Source organism: Gallus gallus, chromosome 1 (assembly GCF_016699485.2).
Source record: "Gallus gallus isolate bGalGal1 chromosome 1, bGalGal1.mat.broiler.GRCg7b, whole genome shotgun sequence".
Classification (NCBI taxonomy): domain Eukaryota; kingdom Metazoa; phylum Chordata; class Aves; order Galliformes; family Phasianidae; genus Gallus; species Gallus gallus.
Genome location: NC_052532.1, coordinates 100,118,774 through 100,140,230, shown reverse-complemented (window position 1 = coordinate 100,140,230; position 21,457 = coordinate 100,118,774). Strand labels below are relative to the sequence as shown.

Here is a 21,457-nt window from a genome sequence, read left to right as displayed (position 1 = left end):
AACTGAGTTTGAAGTGGAAAATGTTATTTAAATGTCTGTACTGAAAAACAAAACTGTGTTTAGGAATTTAGGGTGGCGTTGAACTGGATATTCTTTGCCATGGTATTGGAACATACATAAATGTATTTATCTACATACATATATATTGTGGGTTTTTTTGGCTAAAAATCATGTCGTTGTTATTCTACAGATAAACAGAGAGCAGATAAAAAATTTCTCTGGAGGCAGTAGGAATGTCATTTCCCTAAAAGTATAGATGCATATTTCCAAAAGCTGGAAACATCCTTAATTGACTGTTCTTTCACTTTTAATTTCACCCAACAGAAGGAAGATTAAAAGTTATAGACATCGGCAATAAGCACTACTAACTATAGAGACTTAAAATTTAAATGCAACATAATCTAAAGCCATTATGGATTCCTGCAACAGAAAGCCAAAATAAACTTGACCTCCCGGAAAACAAAACAATGTTGGAAATAAGGGATGTTAAAGGCAGCGACAACAGGAATATGGTGAAATCCCTTCACTTTCTTGGCAAGGTAGCTGCCATGCTAAATCTAAGAGAACACTTTTTATGTATGATTTTGATGAACACATTCAGAAAATGCATGCATACAGAGTATCCACAGGCGTTTCCATACACTTTGTAGGCTTACATAGCGAATAGATACTTTTAACTTTTATTTTCCCCTATAATGTAGTCCAAATCATATTTATGCTCTGAAAGTAATACCTCCTATTTTATTATGTTGGCCCACAATGTAAGGGGTAGAAGTTGGTGGTATGACAGTAGAGGCTGAGCCTTCCCACCAATATTCCATTGCAAGTTTGTTCCTGTGTCACAGTTGGCATCTGACATGGAACTGCATGTGAAGCGAAGGTGTGTCATTGAATTCCTCCATTCGGAAAAAATGGAACCCACTGGCACTCATTGATGCTTGCTGAACATTTCTGGAGTCCAAACAGAGGATGTGAGCACAGTCAGGGGTGACTGGTGTGTTTCAGCAGTGACAACAGCAACAGTGGGTCACCTCCTCTGGAGAAGATTCCTATGAGCAGAGCACGCAGGCTCTTGTTCATCACTGGTGAAAATTCATTGCTAATGGTAATGACTAAAAATAAAATAAAATAAAATAATGTTTTGTAGCTGAGAACTTGCTCTATCAACTGCCATTACTGTGGTCATTGTATCCCCAGTAGTTTTCATGGAAATAAATAGGAGGCATTACTTTTGGGGTGATCTATGTAGATATTTCTTTTGTTCCAATTGGCTAATCCTCATAATTCATATTTAAATTCCTTTCATCTTTGATTCTTTTGATTATATTTTCTGATGGCATTCTGATGATATTTTGTATGTAAATTCATTGTGTTATATATCGTAGATGTGTAAGAACATGCTCAGATTCTGGGTATTAAATAGCTAAAGAATAAAGAATGTGCCAAAGAATACTCCTTTCATTTTTCATAAATCAAATTGAGAAACAGTAATAATTACTTGCATATGATTTTCTATAATACAGAGTAGTTCTGTTAATTTAGTATTTATAAAGCCTCATTCCTACACCACAATTCAAAGTATCTTGAGATTATTTTAATGAAGTCATTTTGAATAAAAATACAAGGTTTTGGAACTCAGAGTTAAATAACACTGCAGATTAAATTAAGAGAGTAATGAATTCCTACATATAAATATGATTACTGTTGGGGATTTTTTTTACAAAAATGTCATCAAAATAGTTGACTTGTTCTTACATTTTTTTTTCTAGTTTTGTTGCAAAGACATTGTGATCTGAGAGAAAACAGTTCATCTCAAGTAAATGCAGAGAAATAGACTTTTGCACTCAAGTAGAATACCGCTTTTCTCCTACAAATCTCTATTTTACCATAGAGTATATTCTGTATTTCCATAGTTACACTTTCAGAATGGTGCAGGGGAAGATATATCATTGTGATCATAAAACTAGCAATATATTTGTGTTTCAGTCACAGGCAGCTCTGGGGCTTAGGAAACTTAGGGTGACCAGAGATTTTTAATTCAGTTTGTATCTTAAACCAGGAAATTGTGCCTATTCCAAAACAGTCCAATTGCCAGTACTTCCATGTTATATTGAGCAATATCACTGTACATGCTTTGCTTCTTTACACTTTTTGGTTTAGATTTTGCTGTTCATGTACAGTGATATTGATATTTGATCATAGTGAGAAATAACTGAAATTAAGTTCAGTGCATGAGCAAAGTTTTATTTGATGCTAAATATTACTGAATCATTATATTCAAGAGTGGCTTGGAGGAACAGATATTCGAAACTATATTTTGCAAAGTTGTATACAAGCTTAAGAAAAAAAAAAAGATTCTTAAAAAATAAGAAAGCCTATTTACCACTGTGTTCCTACCTCATAGAATTCTGTGAGTGTTTTCTTTTTTTTTCTTTTTTGAAGCATTAGCTTTTAGTAAATTTCATCTTTATAACAGTGTCAAATTGATAAAGTGTCTGTAAAACCAAGGAAAAAAAAATAACAGCATAGGAAACTTTAATCATAGTTTGAAGTCCAAGAACAAAAGTTCTAGATTATAAATAGATCAAAACCACTTTTGTACTTGAATATGAGTTTTTTTCTCCTTGCAAATGAACAAAAGGGGCAAAAATGAAACTGAAGATGTGTTGTATGACTGTTATCACCAGCTGCACAGTTTATTGTTTGCCATGGAAGTTAAGACTTTAGCACTGAAGTGACAGTGATTGTATCTCGCTGTCCTGGAGAATCAAGATTTTTTTTATAGCAAGGGGATCATTCCTCTCCTGATTTATGTGAACACTGGGAGAATATAAATAGCTTATAGAGGACAACTCATCCTGTGAATCAAAAATTGGCAGAGGATATTTCAAGTTGATTCAAGGGGTTGAGAAGCAGAACTGCATATTTAAGTATACACAGTTTCATAAAATTTCTTTGTCCACTGTATAAATTCAACTCCTATTACAACTCAAGCACTAGAGTCTAGAATCTATTAGAATTGGATTTGTAATAATTTCATAAATAGTTAATGTCTGTAAAACGTTAAGGAACCTCTTAGAATTCTGTTTTGTGAAATGTATCTCTAGTCTGCAGTCTGAGGAGGATGATCTACTTGCTAGATCTACTTTGTTTTTGAAAGAGAAAGGGAATAAGAAGTATTGAACCACAGTTGTGAAAATGTCCTTCAAAAATGGGCACCTATCTGTTTCATTCTCTAAATAAGACACTCTTGATCCGGCATTTCAATTTATTTATTTATTTATTTATTTATTGGTAAATACTATTAAAAGCATTGTATTGAGAAAGGAAATAGTACATGAATAATAATGAATAAGGCATTTTTAGAAGTTAATTTTTGATAAATTTGTAATGACAGCTACAGTGATGTAATGTTTAATTCTTTAATTCTCAGTTAATTGCTTGATGACTCGTTTTGCACATTGCAATGATTCTTAAAATATGCTTAAGCCATATATTTATTTTGATTCTCAAGTTCGGTTCACATAACAATGTTTACGTGCAAATTAGTAATAGCACTTGTAGCTTGAAAATTATCTTAAGGTAATGATCCAATAGGGCACCAGCTAATTACTTGATTTATTGAATTTTTTTCTACTTTGAAAACTTAGCATTATATTTCAGCATTAATTTAAATGCACGGATTTGAACTTGATGTTCAAGAAGGTTTTCAAAACAGCAAATTAACAACTGTCAAACAACCTGGCTTGGTTACAATAGATATTTACAAAATCCATATTATTATTTGTGACCTGACAGCTTTACTCAGGCTTTTGGCTTCACCTACTTCAGAGATGAATCACAGATGAGAAAAATATAATATGTCCAAAGTTGAAGGGAACATTTATTCCAATGAGGCAGATTTATACTTGATTCTGAACTTGATTCAGAACTTCAGCTCTTGATTCAGAAATTGAACAATGTTCTGACAGCATTCTAGAGAGTACATATTATGAACAACTGAGGGCTTATTCAACTCACTGCTCTTTAAATATATTCGTACTTCCATCTGCTTTCTTTACAAGCAGAATTCTAGATCATATCACATCTTGTGCTTTCTCAACCAAGTTTTTGTATAAGTTTCTAATTGAGCGCTCCTATGAAATCTCACCAAGGAAACAGGTACAGGTATTATGAGTAGATAATTTAAGGTAATCTTATCATACAGGAATAAATGAGGCCATAAATTGACCTCCTGGGCTGAACCAGCCCGTAAATTGTTGACATCTTTCACTGAATCTTACCATCTTGGTAGTATTTTGTTTAAGAAAATTCTGTCTCACTCCAATTTACAGGAGGGAGAGGAGGTTCTTTTGATATATGTATACCCACAGGCAAGATTAAGATACAATGGGTCAAATATTAGCCTGACCAGACTATTACAAATCCTAGTTGCTTAAGGAGATGGGGAAGGGAAGGCAGGTGATTGAAATGAGATAGGAAATAAAAGCAAGGAGCCTTTGTAGAAAGCAAGAGAGACAGTCAACACTATGAGTCCAGTGCTGCTTGTAGTGCAGATGTTGATCTTCCATAGTGATGGGTCATCAGGGGTTGTTGTTCAGTTGACGATGATGACAATGATGACTGTGCAAACTTATAAGTCCAAAAGTGGTCGAGTCAGCTCTCTTTGGAGTGACAGCTCAAATCCAAAGTGTTGAGTCAGCTCTCTTTGGAGTGGCACCTTTGGGCTTCGGTGTCTCAACAGAAACTTCTTTGTTTCCATCTTCCAGGCCTTGCCAGCAGATAAAGGGGAGCAGGGAGGTGCCCACCTGCATCCTGTTTTTCACGGGATATGATGGTATCATCCTCCAATCTCCCATACCAAGCTGGAGGTATTTGGTCACAGGCCAGGTCTTCCGCTGGTAAACAGTCCTGAGCACTCTCTTCCAGAGGCAAACAGCTCCAAAGAAATGCTTTCAAGTGTAAAGCTGTCCACAAAGTGATGACAGCTGCCACACGGCAACACCCAGCTTTCATCTACTAGATAAGTCAAAGTCTTATCACAAGAAATGTGATAAATGCAAGCTTTGAGCCAGAAACAAAGAAGGGTTCAGACAAACTCCTGGTTTAACTTTCAGATTTTAAAGTTGAATATGCACAGCTGGTAGGTGGAAAATATTTTAATCTAAACGGAGAGGGCTATCTGTAGTTATAGAAAAGATATATAGGAAATTAAATTATGTACATCTCAGAGGCTCTGGAAAAGCAATACTATTTTTAAGTTCAGAAACTTTTCTCAGAAGCAAGAGAAAGCTACACGAAACCTCTAAGGGTAGAACCAAGTTTTGGCCATCATGCATAGGAGAAGAGTACTCAGTGTCTAGGTCTTTCCTTTTCATATCTATGATAACATTTAAAGAAAAGTGTGTCTACATCTGTATTGATCTGAAAGTAGAATCATAAGACTGTAGTGGAAAATCTGAGACATTCTCAAAGAGCCTCACAGATGCCATGTATATAATTTGGCAGTGTCATAGAATCATAGAACGGCTTGCATTGGAAGAGATCTTAACAATGATTAAGTTCCAATCACCTGCCACAGGCAGGGGTGCCAACTGCTACATCAAGCAGTAGATCAGATTGCCCAGGGTCCCATCCAGCCTGTCATTAAACACTTCCAGGGACATTGATAGAGTACTCTCCAGATTAAGATGCTAATTTAAGTCTTCTAGGGAGTATACTCTCTCTTTTGGCACAGCGAAAGGCTTATTACTGCAGTTGGTGCACCCTATTTTTAAATAGCTTCAATGTTTGGACTATGGATGCTTCTGAATGCATAGCCTAAAACCAGTGCTATACTTATTAACTAGAAAAAGAAATGCTCAGTTGAACTTTTTTTTCAAGTTGTGGGGAGCTGAAGGAAAACACACTCAAAATCAACTGACAGTAAAACCAAAACATTATGCTTAATGTTTATATCACCTTAATAACTTGGTATACTAAATCTCTTAAGGAAAAGCAATGTATTTGAAGAAACTAGAATAAAATTTGTCTGTTTTTAGGTTCATCATCCAGGATACGGAATAAATAATTTTCAAATGCTGCGTTATTAAATTCTGAATGTTTCAAATGATCAGCCGATACTTATTTGTCCCTCTAGATGTGGTTTATCTTGGCCTCTCTACCCCAAGTTTTCCACACTATTTAAGGTAACAAAAGATGCATAGATAACATTATCTGTAGTGTTAGCTTTCTAAGTAGTTATGCAGACACTTAATAACAGTTTAATGTTGTTCTTTTCATTTTCCTTATCAAAATTTGTGATGAGATAAAATCCTTAAAAATACGTTTTTCATAGCTTCCTGCTATGAGTGTGAACAGATAAGATGATATGATATAGCTTCTTCCTAAGGAATCTAAAACATCTGTTATTCACCTTCTCATCTCCTAAATGCTTAAAAAAAGTTTGGTTGTTTCTATTTCCAAAAGAGTTACATTGCTGAAAAATAATTGCCTGTTCCCTTCTCCCATTATTTTAAAAGTATGAACTAAATGTGCTTTTCTGTAACATCACAGAACCCTATCACTCTTTTGTACAGTTTTAAAACACTACATCAATATCAAGAAGCAGACAATAAGCTACATTATCAATATTAGGCTATGTAGTGCAATAGGATCTTTTTTTTTTCTGCAGAAGAAGAAATTGAACCTGAGGAACTAACACCTACAATACACGTGTTATAAATCTTGACAGAATTTGGACTGTCTCTTGGACTGTAATCTGAATGTCCAGGAGGATACCAGGTGCTCTTTTGGAGTGCACGTTTCTGTTCAATTCTGTTTGAAAGGAATCCATTTCACTTGTTCTAAGATAATTACATTGGTTGTGCCAAAAATAGAGTTAATGGATGACAAGGTTATTTAGCTCAAAAGCCCCCTCTTGATCTGAACTACTATACTAATATAGATGTAGCCACATTCTAAACGTCCTCTAGATACCAGTCTAGTTGTTACTTGAAGTTTTCTATTTTGCCTGATGTTAAATATCATTTCTAGTTAAAACTTACTTTCAGTAAGTTCTCAAAAAAAATGACAAATATAGTTACACTTATCTGCAGCAACATACAGTGTAGTGGAGTTTAAGGAAACAGGTAAATATTGCATATTTTAGATGCATATTTTGTTACTAAAAACAATAAGGAAAAATAACTTCTCAACTGAACTAACATTTGTGCTCTATCTAAACAGACCAAATACATCTCCTGGCATTTTGATTGCTGATTATACTCTTGTGATTATATTCTTTTTTACTGAGAACATCTCACAATTTATCCATAGCACATGCACAATTAACAGCTGCTGAGTTTCTTGGCATCACTGACATGCTGTGTATCTCTCAAAGATAAGGAACACATGAGGCTTATATGTTCCTGCTCTGCATTTTCATTTTCTGCCCTGTTAGTCACTGATCCCAAAACAGCTTCAAAACTCTTTAGATTTACAGACAAAGTGATGCAACTTAAAAACTACCTTCTTCAAAGGCAAAGTTTGATTATTGTAATGACACTTAACAGTATCTGTTTCTCTGTGTTTTGCTAACAGAACTGGAATAAATGGTGCCAATCAAACTCTCTTTCTTGGAAACTACCCTCAACTAAACTAGGCAATACAGAACAGAATATGTGATACTTTTACTATCAAGTATCTATTATGAGTGAATCCAGAAGAAATAGGCATTGTTTAGGGATTAATTGCTGTACATCAACAAATGTCATTTTTAAAATTCAAGACGAGCAGAGTAAGTAGATTTTATTTGGTGGTTTTTGCTTGCTGAACGAAAGAATGGTCTCAGCGTAAATAATCGCTTCTTAGCAAGGCATTCCTGCAGAACAGTTTATATAGGTATTATATTTACAGTTTCATTTTATTGCAAGTGCAATGTGATCAGCATTAAAATTGATATAGTAAAACTACAACTCTAAACAAGATGTAAATCTCTTATTAAAAGCTATGAAAAATCTCCCATATTTTTAAGTCAAGTATGTTTTAACTGATTATATACACATCTTTCAGTCTTGTTTGCTCTGATAAGAAACATTTTCTACCCACACTAAAAATCTAGATATTTGAAAAGGAATAATGAGATTACTGTCTTTGAAGAAATGGAATGGAAACTGAAACAAGAATACAACATATCACAGTAAAGAAGAAAAACAAATATTGCTTCTCATTCCTTTACAACAAACCAATAAAAGCATGCTACAGATGTGGTATATACACCTGTGACATCAAGTGCACACAGAGTCATTTTGGAACTCCCTTCTCAAAAATAAATAAATAAATAAATAAATATGTATATGCATTTGTTCTCTGAAGACTTCAATATTTTGCTGCAATGTTTGTACAGCTTGCTAAGGTCACATTTCAACTCTGGGAGCAACCTCATTCAAGATAGTATATTTAAATTCTTAAAGAGAAGAACAGGAAGAAGAAATATTCAGCAGCTGTTACATCCTATACTTAGTGCTATTTGAGAAGCTTCCTGTTTGTTAGGCTGTTAGAAATGCATTGTGGAAATTCATGACATGTTAATTCTTCAAGGTTCAAGTTAGAGAATGTCCATAAAGTATATAACTGCTTTACTTGCAATTTCTCAGTGTTCAGAATCTCTGAATCTGAATTCTGACAGTAAAATGGGCAGTAAAATGCAACCGACTATAGAGAATCTGCTTTATCAGAGGAGTCAGACCAGATGATCTCCAGAGAATCCTTTAAACCCCTAAGATTCTGCCATTCTGTAATCTGTTCAATACACCAGCTGAAAACCACCATTTCCCTTAATATTAGTTATGTACTTAGAATTACTACTTTTTACTTCACATTTTTCTTCAATACAATATATAAATTAAACATCTTTGATTCTTCTCTGAACAACCAGTCCACTAAAGCAGACAGTGAGGTACTGCCAAATATGGAAAATGTCATCCTGATCACTATAGATGCCCATTAATGCTCTGCATTTTGGAAGACCTTCATATTCTATCATCCATTATGAAGGGCTAATTTTTGGAAAATAGAAATATCCTTACACTGTGATATCTCAAGGCAAATCAAATGATAGGTGAAAATACAGAATATTTGATTAAATATCCAACTCGAAGCCTCCACTGCATGAAGGAAAAATAAGATTGATTTTTTTAGTGTGCTGGGGATGTGAAAATTTATAAGATATTCCAAATCATACGATCATCTGATCCATTCCACAAACACAGTGATCTAATTAACTAAAATACAATACAGGCCAGATCCAGAAGAATTGCTCAGGTAAGTACCTCATTTCTTCGATTATGTGTCTAACCTCCTGCAAAAAATGATGACTTTTCACTAAATTGAACATATTGAGATCATAATTAACTTAATAATATTCACAGAAGACCATGTTATTTACTTTCACTATATTTATTGCTATGTCAGAGTGAAAAATCTCAGTAAGTCATTCAGTTACATTTTAACATAATGGAAAATGTCATCTTTATTGGTAAAGTTATGTGATACGTAGTATGACTCTGACTTATTTATAATTTTGAACAGAACATATGAGAATGGAGAGAACAAGATAAACTGAAAAAGGTATCCACTCATCAGAGAATTCACACAGAATAAATAAAGCTGTATTCAGTACACTTTAAAAGGATTATAAATTTGTATATATATACATATATATACACATCTGCAAGCTAGTTAATATTAAGCTATGTACATTCCATGTATTAGATTAAAATATATATAAAAATTCAGACTTCATAGCTCGACACCTCAGGATACTATTATATTGACCCTGCTCTAAACAGAAATACGGAACATCAAATGACAGTTAATATCTGGATCCCCTTCCTCGAGTTGATGTAGGATATTTATGTGCTGTTTGCTCTGTTTAATAATAGCGTATTTGCTATCTATTGCAGCCTACCCTGAAATGTCATGATAGTGCTCATGGCTCTAGATAATGTTCTAAAAGAGTATGTCTTAGATATATAATATTTTAGGCACAAACAGGAAATGGGAATAAATGGGATAGAACCGTGGGTTTTATAAATCTGTCAACTGGTGATTGGGCTTAGAGCATATAATTGATTTTATTGACAAGGGAAAAGGAAGCAACTTGTCAATGAAATCTGTTGAAGGCAAAGAGTCAGGAGTATGAACACAGCAGAGAATTTGAATGTTATGCTAGAAAAACCTAAATACTTCAAGGACACAAAGGAGAGTAGTACAAAGCACCATGGTAAAGAGATTAATAAGATTTCTGAATTTGTGCTAAAACTTCCTCAACAGAAACTCTAGGAAGAAGAGTAATGCTTCTGTACTGTCAACAGTAACTGCATTACAAACACGATACAAATCTTAATAGCTACCATTTTAAAGAAAGTAAAAAGAAATCTTACAAAAAGTACTATGATTTGGTTGACTTACATACTTCAGATATAAAACTGATCCACAGTTTTTACAGATTTAACCACTTTTTTCCAAAATTAATTTTAGTATGTCTAGTTCAGACAACTTTTCAAATGTAAAAAGAAATTTAGGGTTAAATAGCTTTCATTGAATGTTTATGACTATGTTACAAGTTCTTTCAGCCTTACTTTTTTTTTTTTTTTTTCCTGAAAATTTTGTAGATGATGGGATTTCAAGATTTTATTTTCTGGCCTTTCAAACTGTTATTTTTCAGAAGTTAAACAAGAATTTATAAATGGTAACACCTTAAAGGTAGAAGGTAATTTCCCGTAAGAACCAGCTAATTTATAGCATTCTGCACACCAATGACCCTTGCAATTTTGCGGTTGCTTCATTAATTCCTCTACACCTGTTCCATCTACGTTGAGAAAAAAATAATAAATAAATGGTGCAATCGGTTCACTCAGACTGCATCCACTCCTGAAGCTACTGAAAAAAAAAAAAGAAAAAAAAAAAAAAAAAAGCTGTCTTATGATTTCCTATCATAAATTGTAACTAATTCTGTTAACACAGGGAGAACAAAATTGAAAGTAACATGGCAAAAAGACTGATATTACCTGCAGGTCACTGGCACAGAAAAGAAAATCTGAATTCTTCACTGGTGTAATGCTACTGAAAGTGATTTGCACCAGGGATGCATTTGTCTCAAAGATTTTGAAAGTACACATTTGAAAAGCATGTTCTATTTGCACTGTGGAATTTCCATTCTTGTTTTATGCATTCAAACCTCCAAATAATTTCAAGTAGCTAAGATAATTTATATATTTTTAAAAAAGAGATGCTAATGTATTTTCAGTTTCTTCCTCATCAAACCAAAAAGAAAAGCTACATTTGAGATGAAACAATAAAGTATTTCTCTTAAGAAGTTTCCTTTTTAGTGAAATAGACATGTTCTAAGCTGTTGCCTTAATAAAACAGGGTGAATCAGAGGGAAATCATCATTTTAAATTATCCCCAGAAGTTTATTTTGTTACCTTTAAGATAACTCATAATAAACATGTTAAATATGTCCTGCAAGTAATATAGGTCATTAAAAGAGAGATACATTAAATAAGATTTCTTTAGAAGAAGAACATGCATCCTGTATTTTTCACAAACAAATCAGACAGAAGATTATTGTCCTTTTGGAAGAGGATGAATGTATCATAATTTTCTGTTCTCAACTCTTAAATTTGTTTATGTCCTCTATTAACTCAAGATTTTGACTCTCTTATTTAGGAGAATTATTTGGAATTGAAGTTAATTTGTTTCAAGGGTATTGTTTATATTTCCTAAAACAAAATCCTCATCTCTGTTTATCTCCTTGGATAAATTTTTCCCCAACTTTTATGTATGAGCAGATATCTGTCTATTAAGTGATACACAAGAGAAAACATTACTTTTCTTTTATTATTCGGAATGGAAAAAAAAAGACCACTAGTGTTGTTGCATAAACCTGCAGAAAGTATTTTGAAATATTACTGGTACCATCTCAACAAGACAACTTAATTTTCTGGCAGATTTAGTATGAGACAATGTCTAAAGTCTAAAGAAACAGATTTATTATTTGTCAAACTTTATTTGCTAGAGCAAGTGGCAAAAATCCTTCCAAAAGCTAATTTAATTCCTCAAAATAAGAGGGTTACTCTGCAAGTAATGCTTCCTACTTTGTTATGTTGGCCCATGATGTCGAAGGTAGATGTTGGTGCCATGACAGTAGAGGTTAAAACTTCCCACCAATATTTCATTACAGTTTGTTGCCATGTAACAGTTGGCAGTGGAGGAGTAGTCTGACAGAATGGAGTCTGACCTGAAAATGTGTATGAAGCAAAGATGTCACTGAATTCCTTCATGAGGAAAAAATGTAATCCACTGACATTCACTGATGCTTGCTGAACATTTCTGGAGTCCAAACAGAGGATGTGAGCACAGTCAGGGGTGACTTGTGCATTTCAGAAGTGATGACAGCAACAGTGTGTCACCTCCTCTATGGAAGATTTCTGTAAGCAGAGCATGCAGGCTCTTGTTCATCACTGGTGAAAATTCATAGGTAATGGTGGTGACTATATCAAAAAGTAGTGTTTTGTAGCTGAGAATTTGCTCTATCAATCAACTAGTGTTATTGTATTCTTTGTATCTGCTATAGTTTCAATGGAAATAAATAGGAGGTATTACTTTTGGAGCAACCTACATAGTATTTCAAATTAATTTATTACATTTTTTTTATTAATATAAATTAAGTGAGTGAAAAGTGTCGCAGTTTCATCCTGACACACAGTCAAATATATTTTTCTGTTTCTGCTGTAGCAAAGTACTTCTCAGAAGTTCCTGCCTAACTCTGGCAGGTGTTATTCAGAACCCAAACATAATGAGTGAATACAGTTAACGCAGCCTGCTTGTCCACATAATAGTACCTCAGCTGTGATCCCTGCACTATCTGCATATAGAATATATCAGTCTTGGAAAAAGGCAGATGTTGTTAGCAGAGCACCCTAATGGCCATAAATGTAGATAATATCTGCTGGTCATAGAGGCTTACAATAAATACTTTATCCTGTTCTCAACAACTGCTACTTCCTTTTAAGCAGCTAGAACTGGCATCTGGTATGAGAAGAAGCACAAGCTCACTGACCATATGAACTACCTCTGCCATTAGGTCTATGATAATTTGGCACAAACACCAGCATAAATCAAAATCATCACTTTGAATCACTGCTGTATAGTTGTATTTTTTTCTCATTATCTTTATTGAAATATAGTAAAATGAAGTATTTATGTTCTCTACTAGACTATGTGATATAAAAATTACCTGAAGTCCAACTTTTGCCAATGTTGCTGCTTTTGAGCAAAAAATTAGTCCTTTCAAAACAATTTCAAATAATTTTTCCTAACTCTATTCATACTAATTTTCTCAAAATACAGAAGAGAGCAATTACACATTGCAAGCTATATTCTTAAAGTTTCATAGTAACATCAAAGCAAAATTAAGTTTGTAACATGCTCTTCCTCAGTCTCAAGTCTTGTTTGAATATCTAGGTTTGAAGAACTCATTTTAATCTAAACTTAGCACACATTAGATAAACATCCTTCAAAAAAAAATCTGCTGAATTAAGAAGAAAACAATAACACTACTGCTGAAAGGGGTTTGATTTTCTTTGGCTTTTCTAAAATTTCCTTGAAATGGTTTTCATAAACTGCTACTGCCTTAATAATAATGAATTAGAGCTTCTTCAAATGACAGGAAAGATAGGATTCTGTTCATACTTTAAACCAAAGAATCATAGAATCTCAAGGTTGGAAAGAACCTATAAGATCATCTAGTCCAACTGTCCTCCCTTGTTACTGTCAACGGTTTAAGGGCTGGTCTGGCCCGGTTCCGTGACTAGTGGGGCGGAGGGATTTCACAAAATCCGCACCTCCAGGAAGGGAAACAGGGGACCCCAAAACAATCAAAAACAGCGGCAACGATCTGAGGAGAAACAAACTAATTTACTAAATATAGTATCGGAATGTAAGATAACACACTATAATACAATATAAATCAACAATAATTGAGAGAAAGATTGTCCGAGAGCCAAAGGCCTTACGCTAATACTGAAGCCTTGCGTGCAGTCGGGCGCAGCAGTAGCGAGCCGATCCGACAGGGAAAACAGCGAGACGAGAAGAGGAAACAAGTCAGATGACCTGCGCCCTTATATCTGTTCCCTTGAGCAGGAATGATAACAGTACTCGAAAAGGCTCTTGGGGAACGTAGTTCTTCTTCTCTTCCAGACAGGTACCCGGAACTAAAGCATTTGCTCCTTAACTCCCAGTACACTGCATGATGTTGTGATGTGGAATACTGATAACCAAAAATCATAAAACCATGACAGTTACCACAAGCCACTAAACCATATCTCGTAGTTCCTCATCCAGATGCCTCTTGAATACTGCCAGGGACTGATTCCATCACCTCCCTGGGCAGGACATTCCAGTGCCGGACTACTCTCTGAGAGAAAAAGTTTTTCCTTATGTCTAACCTAAACCTCCCCTGGTACAACTTGTGGCCATTTCCTCAGGTCCTGTTGGTTGCCTGGGAGGCCAAACTCCTTCTCATCACAACCTCCCTTCACGAAGTTGTAGAGTACAATGAGGTCTCCTCTGAGCCTCCTCTTCTCCAGACTGAACAATCCCAGCTCCCTCAGCCGCTCCTCATAAGACTTGTGCTCCAGACACCTTACCAGTTTCGTTGCCTTTCTCTGGACATGTTCCAGGGACTCAATGTCTTTCTTGTAGTGAGGGGCCTAAAACTGAACACAATACTCAAGGTGCAGCCTCACCAGTGCTGAGTACAGGGGGATGATTACCTCGCTGCTCCTGCTGGCCACACTATTTCTAATGCAGGCCAGGATTCCATTGGCCCTCTTGGCCACCTGGGCACACTGTCAGCTCATGTTCAGCTGAGCATCAACCAACACCCCCAGGCCCCTTTCCTCTTCACAGTCGTCCAGCCACTCATCCCCAAACCTATAGCGCTGCATGAGGTTACTGTGGCCAAAGTGCAGGATGCGGCACTTGGCCTTGTTGAACATCATCCCATTCACCTCAGCCTAGTGATCCAGCTTATCTAGACCCCTCTGAAGGGCCTCCCTACCCCTCCCTACCAACACTACCTCCCAACTTGGTGTCATCTGCAAACTTACAGAGGGTACACTCAATCCCTTCATCTAGGTCATCAATAAAAATATTAAACAAGATGGGCCACAGTATCGACCCCAGAACACCACTCATGACCGGTCACCAGCTGGACTTAACTCCATTAACCACTACCCATTAGGCACAGCCCTCTAGCCAGTTCCTTACCCAAAGAAGTGTATACTTGTCCAGGCCACAGGCAGCCAGTTTCCCCAGGAGAATACTGTGAGAAATCATGTCAAAGGCTTTGCTGAAGTCTAGGTAAACTATATCAACAGCCTTTCCCTCGTCTACCAGTCTGGTCACCCAGTCATAGAAGGAGATGAGGTTGGTCAAGCACAACCTGCCTTTCATGAACTGGTGCTGGCTGGGCCCGATCCCCTGGATGCCACACACGTCATGCGATCTCACCCAAGATGATTTGCTCCATAACTTTTCCTGGTACTGAGGTCAGGCTGACAGGCCTGTAGTTCCCCGGATCCTCCTTATGGCCCTTCCTGTAGATGGGAGTCACATCGACAAGCCTCCAGTCCTCTGGGACCTCTCCAGGTAACCAGGAGGACTGATAGATGGCAGAGAGCGGCTCAGCAATCACCCCCACCAGCTCCCTCAGCACCCTTGGGTGGAGCCCATCCAGTCCCATGGACTTGTAACAGTCCAGAGGGAGGAGAAGCTCTCTGTCTCCACCTGAATCACCGGGGCTGTATTCTGCGTAGCATCCCACACTTCCAGATCAGGGTGTAAAGTGCCCTGAGGATAACAGATCTGACTATTAAAGGCAGATGTAAAGAAGGCGTTGAGGACCTCAGCCTTCTCCTTATCCTCAGTGGCCACATTCCCCACTGCATCAAGTAGAGGATGGAAATTCTCATTGGTTCTTCTCTTACCACTGATATATTTGTAAAAGGATTTCTTACTCTCCTTTACTGCAGTGGCCAATCTGAGTTCAAGTGGGGCTTTTGCCTTCCTAACTTCCTCCCCACGTACCTTAGCAACTTCCTTGTCATCTCCCCAAGTAGCCTGTCCCTTCTTCCAGAGTAGACATAGACTCTCTTCTTCTTCTGGAGTCTCAACAATAGTTCACGGTTCATCCACACCAGTCTTCTTCCCCTATGGCTCTCCTTTCAGCATTCAGGAGCAGCCTTAAGATTTCCATCTGGAGGAGCATCCAGGCTTCCTGGACCCCTTTACCCTTAAGGAGCGACTCCCAAAGTATCCGTGCTACAAGCATCCTGAACAGGTCAAAGTCCGCCCTGTGGAAGTTCAAGATTGCAGTTTTGCTAGTCACCCTTCTGACATCTCCAAGAATAGAGATTTCATGGTTGCTCGGCCCAAGACAGTCCCCAGCCTTCACATTTCCCACCACTGAAGAGCAGGTCTAGCAGGGCACTACCCCTGGTAGACTCTCATACCAGCTGTGTAAGGAAGCTATCTTCCATGCACTCTAGAAACCTCTTGGGCTGCTTCCTCTGCACTGTATTATATTTCCAACATACAGTAGGGAAGTTGAAGCCTCCCACAAGAACAAGTGCTGGCAATCATGCAACTTTCGCAAGCTGCTCACAGAATGCCTCGTCCATCTTTTCATCCTGGTTAGGCGGTCTATAACAGACCCCCACCAAAATGTCACCCCTACAGGCCTTCCTCCTGATCCTTACCCACAGACACTCAACTTTATCATCCCCAACCCCAAGCTCTTCAACATCAAAACAGCCTTTACTATCAAGGGCCACACCACCACCCTTCCTTCCTCGTCTATCCCTTCTGAAGATCTTGTAGCCATCCATCACAGCACTCCAGTCATGGGAGTGGTCCCACGACGTTTCAATCATAGCAACTAGGTCATAGTTAGCCTGACACACAATCGCTTCCAACCCCTCCTGCTTGTTGCCCATGCTGTGTGCATTGGTGTAGATGCACTTCAGTCGAGTCATCTGCCTCACCCCCAGCTCAAGCATCGTACCCCTAGGCTCATCTCTGGTGAACCCTATTCTGTCCCCTTCCCCCATCAGAGCTAGTTTAAAGCTCTTTCTATAAGCCCCACTAGCTCCTGCGATAGGATTCGTTGTTCCCTCTGAGATAGGTGGGTTCCACGCACAGACAACAGGCCAGGGGCCAAGTAAACTGTCCCATGATCAAAGAACCCAAAGTTTCTGGCTCAACACCAGCCTCTGAGCCAATTATCACTTGTGCTTTCCATGCCCGCTCTGTGTCCCTCACTGCCATTGAAGATATAGAGCAAAAGATCACTTGAGCTCCGACTCCTTGAACTAAGCGCCCCAAACCCCTGAATTTTCTCTTCATAGTTCGTAGGCTTCTCTGAGGAATTTCATCACTGCCCACCTGAACTATGAGTAATGGAAAATAATCCGTGGACCTAACCAGCTTTGGGAGTTTCCTGGTTATGTCCCTGACGCGGGCCCCAGGAAGGCAGCACACTTCCCGACGGCTCAGGTCCGGTCTGCATATGAGGCCCTCCGATCTTCTGAGAAAGGAATCTCCCACCACAGCCACCTTCCTTTCTCTCCTGACAGAGGTAGTCTCAAGGCGTGGCAGTGACCGCCTCACCTTAGGCTCCCTCCTAAGCAAATCCTCCATCACCTCCCCACTCACCTCCCTTTCAATTTCCAACATCTCAAACCTGTTGCTTAAAAGGAGCTGGGGATGAGGGGTAGGCAGGCAGAGCTCCCGTGATGGCAAGTTAGGACTCTTCCAACTCTCATCAGTCAGGTCTGTCTGACTGTGACAGGGCAGGGGGACAACCACTCTTCTGGAGGTATCTCTCTGGCACCCTTCTCTCCGGCACGCCAGTGAGTCACTCTGCCAGTCAGTCTCCCACTCACACTTCCTGATGGTCCTTAGTCTTTGCACCTGCTTCTTGTGCTCTACCACCAGGCTGAGCAGCTCATCCACCTGCTCACACCTCACACAGGTGGAATCCCTGCTACCCTCCCCAGGCAGCAGTAGGCTCAGGCACTCCCTGCAGCAAGAGACCTGAACAGCTACATTTCTGGACAGGCCATCAGTCTGGGTCACCAACGGTTTTCTTGGATAAGCCCTGTCTGGTGGAGACCATGTTTAGGCCTGCAGTCTCAGACTGCCAAGAGAAAAGCCAGTCTCCTGAGCAAGGAGGGACAATACTTACAGTCCTCACCACTTGACCCACCTCCCACACCCACAGCTTCAGCACCTATGGGCAGTGTGGGCTGTGCTCACTCACTGAGCCTCCCCGTTCTCAGTAGACAGCATCAATGGCTATTCACTATGTCAAAGTCAGAAGGTTAGTTTAAGAAAAAAATAATTCTGTTTCAGAAAGAATGTGAAAAGGAGAACAAGTACTCAGCTAAAATTGGTCAAACTACCCTTCACAAATTGAGTGAAACTTTAAAAAATTCTACAAGACCAGTAAAGAGATATGCCACATAAGGCTTTAGAGTGCTAATAATATTAACATTAGAACTACCTAGAACTATCATATGGATCAGACATCATAATTTTATCAAGTACAAAATTCAATAGCCTAGCCATAAAAGCATATTCAGATATTAAGACAGTTCCTCTCTTAGTTATTATATATTTCTTTCAGTAAAAACAGTACAGAAGCCACCCCCACAGTCAGTAGCGGAAAAGATCTGCTCTCAGATGTCCTATCTCTAGACAGACCTTGATGCAAACTCCCAAACATCTGAACTCCCCAGGGGAGGGAAAACTCAGGGCCCTTAAAATAAATAGCAAGTTAGTTTTTATCTAATATAGATATGAAAACAGTACCGTGGGACCTATTTTCCATTTCTTGTTACAGTGAATATTGAGTTTTGTTTTTTAATTTCTATAGCTCTCCTTTAAAAAGACTTGATTAATTAAATATCTTAGCAATTTTTCTCTTACTCATCCTCACTATTATTGACAGTAAGCAGCAAAAGCAGAACTATTCCCAAAGGGCAGGAGCCAGGAGTGATGTGGGGCATACTTGGTAAAGCAGGTACTGTTCTTTACCACAGAGAACTGTGGCACGATAAGGAAGAGAAGGTTTACTGTGGCCAGGGCCAACCAAGAGTGCCGATCAAAAGGGAATATACCAGTGTAAGGTCAACAAGAATACAGATGTTGTAAAGTACTGGATAATCAATAATACAACCAGTGATGAAGCAGGTCCAATGAAGTCAATCCAGACTTTGCTGGGGAGGTCTATAGTGATGCCTAGGGGCTGAAACAGAGCCAGGCTGTAGTGGGAACTGAAATCACCTCTCCTCCAGTGTAGTTCAGGCATGAACTGAATGTCTACTCTGAGCATCATGGATGTGGTTGGCAGCCCCAGTGGAGACTTTGCATCACAACTTGCTAGCTCATTTAGGGCCTTGACAATTATCTTCTTCCTTTACCATCTCATTTCTTAATTTTACTATCCTCAACCAATTGTTTAAATATATATATATGTATATATATATATATATATATTTTTTTTTTTGGAGATACTCTTATAGGTAGAACATATGACTTGATTTTACTTTAGTGAGAATGCTTTAATGAACCATAATGTATCTTCTTACGACATCTTAAAAAGTAGTTCACAGTATGAAATTCTTGTAGCATATGGCTTTCTAAAGTAGGAGATAAATCCAAATAACATCTGTATCACTCAGTACTTTAGCCAATGGGACTATAAATTGGAAATCTAAATAAACTTCTTGATATTCTACTGATGGCGTGTTGTACTAGTTTTGGCTGGGATGGCGTCAATTTCTTATTAGCAAGATATGTTTTAGATTTGTGATCAAAACACTGTTGATAGTACACCGATGCTGTAGCTGTTGCAGAGCAGTGCTTACACAAAATCAAGGTCTTCTCTGCTTCTCATGCAGCCCCCTACTCCAAGGAGGCTGGGAGTGCACCAGAATCTGTGCGGGGAAGCAGCCAGTACATCTGACCTAAACAGGCTGAAGGGATGTCCCACATCAGATGTCATCGTGCTTACCAATAAGAGCTGAAAGAAAGAAAGTAAGGGGTTGTGTTCAGAGTTACGGCATTTGTCTTCCCAAGTAACTGCTATGCATCATGAAATCCTGTTTTCCTGAAAATGGCTAAACATATGCCTGTTGATGGGAAGTAAAGAATGAATGTTTATTTTGTATTCCCTGCATACACTATGTTTGCTTTACCTATTTTGCTTTATCTGTTTTTTTTTTTCTCAACCCACAAGTTTTCTCAGTTTTACTTTCCAGTTCTGTTATCCATCCTGCTGGGGTCAAGTGAGTGAAGGCTGTGTGGGGCTTAGTTGCCTGCCAGAGTTAACTCTAAACACATGCTCTTTTGTCAGTTCCCTGGACACCAAAAATGGCTGTCTATCAGTGTCTTAACTTTTATAAGTCTTTTAGCTTTTATAACACTTTAACAGATTTTTTTTTTAGAGTCTCTTGCATGTTTTTTCTTAATGTACAGGAAAATTACATAAAGATCAACCAGGGTCATTTGGTAATATCAGACCTAATTTCCTTTAATTAGACTTAAGCAATCATTACTAAATTTAGCCCCTGAATAGAAGTAAAAGGGAACTGTAATATCTTATCCATCTTATAATTTCAGCCATTACATAGATGGATGTGTAGTCATAAGAAATAGCTCTAGTTGGGGGGATTTTCTTTCAATTCCTCTTCATTGCAACAAAACAAACCAAGTTCTTGTCTTGGGAATATAGACCTGTCATCTTCACCTATTTTGCAATCTGTTTCCATATGATTTAATTTGAAAAGAACAGATGCTTTTTGCATTTTCTATATGAATATTTATCTGTACACACATACTCACACACTCATACACATACACAAACACATGTCCTATGAAGCAAACAATTTTAAAACAGAATTTCTTTTTACTTCAACCTTTTTTTTTTTTTTTTACTGTCTCACCTTTCTATAACCATGCCTACTTTGCTCATGTGGATATTTTTATCCAGCCAATTGAACTTCTTCTCCAAATATGATGCAGATTATACTTATATTCTCTAAATCTTTGATATTCAAAGAATAAACTGTATTTCATTCCTGATGCCTTACCACAAATCCCCATAGATGGCTTAAGAGATTCTGTCTTAAAAAATGATTATATGATGAATGGAACTCACACTAAACTTTGGTGCTATATCTCTTTTACTTTTAAAATAATTGATTTCTTTTATTTCTTAAATTGCATTACTAGAGTGTTTGTTTCCACACAGTATCTTGGGTTTATAGCCCTTTCCCCTCAGAGTCTTGTATTTTTTAAACATTGGTGTACAGTGCTTTAATATAAAAAACTTAATATAAACATAATC

At 37.7% G+C, this 21,457-nt stretch overlaps 1 long non-coding RNA gene across 2 annotated transcripts in view; it reads right to left on the bottom strand.

The window, feature by feature from the left end:
* Positions 1-14,111, bottom strand: part of LOC101750813 — a 29,391-nt gene extending 15,280 nt beyond the window's left edge. For both annotated transcript variants that reach the window (XR_005849633.1, XR_005849632.1), the window contains exon 1: positions 14,061-14,111. This is a non-coding gene — a long non-coding RNA (uncharacterized LOC101750813). The remainder of the gene's footprint in view (positions 1-14,060) is intronic.
* Between the last annotated feature and the right edge of the window lie 7,346 nt (positions 14,112-21,457).